Here is a 2,858-nt window from a genome sequence, read left to right as displayed (position 1 = left end):
GGAGCGCCCCTCCCCCTCCCTTCCCCTTCAGGCCTCCGAGCTGACCCGGCAGCTCGGCGCTGACCCGCTCTCACCCCCCACCCCCGTGTGCTTAGATAGACCTGGAGTTCAGGACACTGGGAAGCCTGGGATGGGGAAGCAGTGGGGAGGTGGGAGGCCCAGCGGGGCCCATCTCCACTCCTGACCTAGGCGCGGCCTCTCTAAGTATGTCTCTGAATGTCTCTGAGTTTCCCACCGAGTTTCTCTGGATCTCTCAAAGCGCTCCCAATTGATTCCGTGTAAAGAATTCTTCCTCAATTCCTTCCAAATCTAAAATCTGACCCACGTGGAGTTTCCCTAGAGAACAGAAGGAACTCAAAGAGGCTTGAGGTGTGTTCCTTTCTCCACCAGCTGACCTCATCCTGCCCCCATGGCCATCCCATCCTCATCCGTGGTTGGGATCCAGACACTTTTGGGTTCCCAGGCGCTCCTCGCTTCAGAGTTCTGCCCTAAGTGCGCTCCCTTCCCCACAGTGAGGTTGGCGGGGGAACTGGAGTAGGGACTCTCCTCTCTTGAAGAGTTAGCCTCCCCTGGTAGGAGATAAAGAGGATTGGCCAGGGGGGTGGCTAGTGCCCCGGTCGGAGATGGACAATGGCCCGGGGCTCAGTGCACGGCCCTGGCCCTGCCCCTTCACTTCCGGTGCTCAGTTCAAACTGGACAATGCCAGCTCCGGCCAGTTCCCCTCCCCCACTGCTACAACCCATTTAAAGGGACAGAGCCTGCTTTCGGGGGCATCCGCTCACTGGGAATTCAGTCGTCTCCACTAAGTGTGCAGAACCTCTCGTGCTCCTGAGCCCGCCCGCGCGTGTGTGTGTGTGCGCGCGCGTATGAAATTGAGAAATAGAGAACAGGGATGAGTGGGGGTAGGAAAGGGGAAGATGAGGGGGAGAGCAAGGGGCTGTGAGAGATTATTTCTCTCTTCTATCAAGAGTGCTCTCCGAGGGACTAAAACTTCAGCGTAAGAAATGGGGGATAAAAAAAAAAAAAGAAATGGGGGATAGGAGGTTGGGATAAAAAAGACAACTGTGGCCTTCAGCATAAAAAATACAAATTATTAAGAAATATCACTAACAATGTGACAGTCCCAACTGAGGACTCTAATTAGATCTTCCCAGAGTCGTGCAAGTACAACAGCCAAGACCGTTTTTTATTTACATAATCCTCCCCAACTAAGTCTTATCTCCTCCTCTTACTAGAGCCCTTAAAATGTACCCACTCTCAGTATCTCTCTTCCTAAGATTCAGGAGCAGGTGACTAAGGTTTGGCTGAAGAAAAGAGTGCATAAGAGAATTTAGCGCTCTGCTTTCCCTTGGTCTGCTTTCAAGTGAGACGTTCCAGGCAGGCGCTACTAACTTCACTGTCCAGGGTCCTGAGGGCGGCGGAAGCTCTGTCCACGGTGCTGAATAAAGACCCGCTCTCCTGGTTCCCAGCTCCCAGTTTTGAGAATGCCTTCTTGAGTTCTCACCTCCACGCTCTTCTCAGAAAACCTGGTTCTTCTCAAACCGCCCCCACCCGCTCAGAGGGCCTGACACATTGGAGACGAATGAACAGGCTTTCTTGCACTCTAAAGAGAGGGCATTTCCAGCCATACGTGATTCTGTGAGAGTGGTGTAAGTATCTCAAGCTCCTCTTCAGAAAAATGGTGCATGTAGCCACAGAGAGTGAAGAAAGAGGAGATACTATTTTTTAATTCACATAAAATAAGACTACAGAGACTAATCTTTTTTTTCAATATTATTTCTCTAATTAACAGCACTTTACATAGGAACGCAGGCACTGGAATCAGATAATCTATGTTCGAACATCTATTTATAGCTCTGAAAGCTATATGCTTTCTATGCCTCGGTTTCCTCCTCTGCCCGATGGAGATAATGAAGATTTAACTCTCAGAGTTATCATGAGGATAAAGGTAGATTATGTAAGTAAAGCTTTTAAAAGTGTCTAACATATAGTTAGCCCTTAACAATGTAAATTATTACTATTATTATTATAGCTATTATGCACGTTTGTCTCTTTGTCCTAGAACCTGGTGGATCATTTGATCCCTGAGGACTTGGACCGTTTATGTGTTTTCTTTCTGCACCTTCTCGCACATCCTTATCAGTACTTAGCACAATGGCTGGCCCTCAGAAGACATCCAGTTTCCTGAGGGACTTCCCTGGTGGTCCACTGGTTAAGACTCAGCCTTCTAATGCAGGGGTTGTGGGTTTGATCCCTAGTCAGGGAACTGAGATCTCACAAGCTGCATGGTGTGGCCAAAAATTAAATAAATCTTTAAAAAGAAGAGTTTCCTAAATAAGTTTTAAACATTTATTTTGATTGAAGTATAGCTGAATTACAACATTGTGTTAATTATTGTTGTACAGCAAAGTGACTCAGTTATATATATATATATGTGCATTCTTTTTCATAGTCTTTTCATTATGGTTTGTCACAGAATATTGAATATAGTTCCCTGTTCTAAACAGTAGGACTTTGTTGTTTATCCATTCGGATACCAGTCTGAATAGTTCTTTTTAATTAATTTATTTTTTAATTGAAGGATAACTGCTTTACAGATTTTTTTTTTTTGTTTTCTGCCAAATATCAACATGAATCAGCCATAGGTACACCTATGTCCCGTCCCTCTTAATGAATAGGTTTTGACTGACATGATGAATGTTATTACAATAGTCATAATACTTATTCTTCTAGGCTGCCTCTCTCAAGTCTAAGCGATTTAAACCCAGGAAGAGTCAGGACCTCATGAAGTTGCATATGTAGAGGCAGAAGATGCTTTAGGAAGGGACACATGGCTCCCAGCATAATTGACTCCTCAT

This window comes from Bison bison, unplaced genomic scaffold (assembly GCF_000754665.1).
Source record: "Bison bison bison isolate TAMUID 2011002044 unplaced genomic scaffold, Bison_UMD1.0 scf7180017864516, whole genome shotgun sequence".
In the NCBI taxonomy this organism is placed as follows: Eukaryota; Metazoa; Chordata; class Mammalia; order Artiodactyla; family Bovidae; genus Bison; species Bison bison.
Note: the sequence above shows the minus strand (reverse complement) of the source record.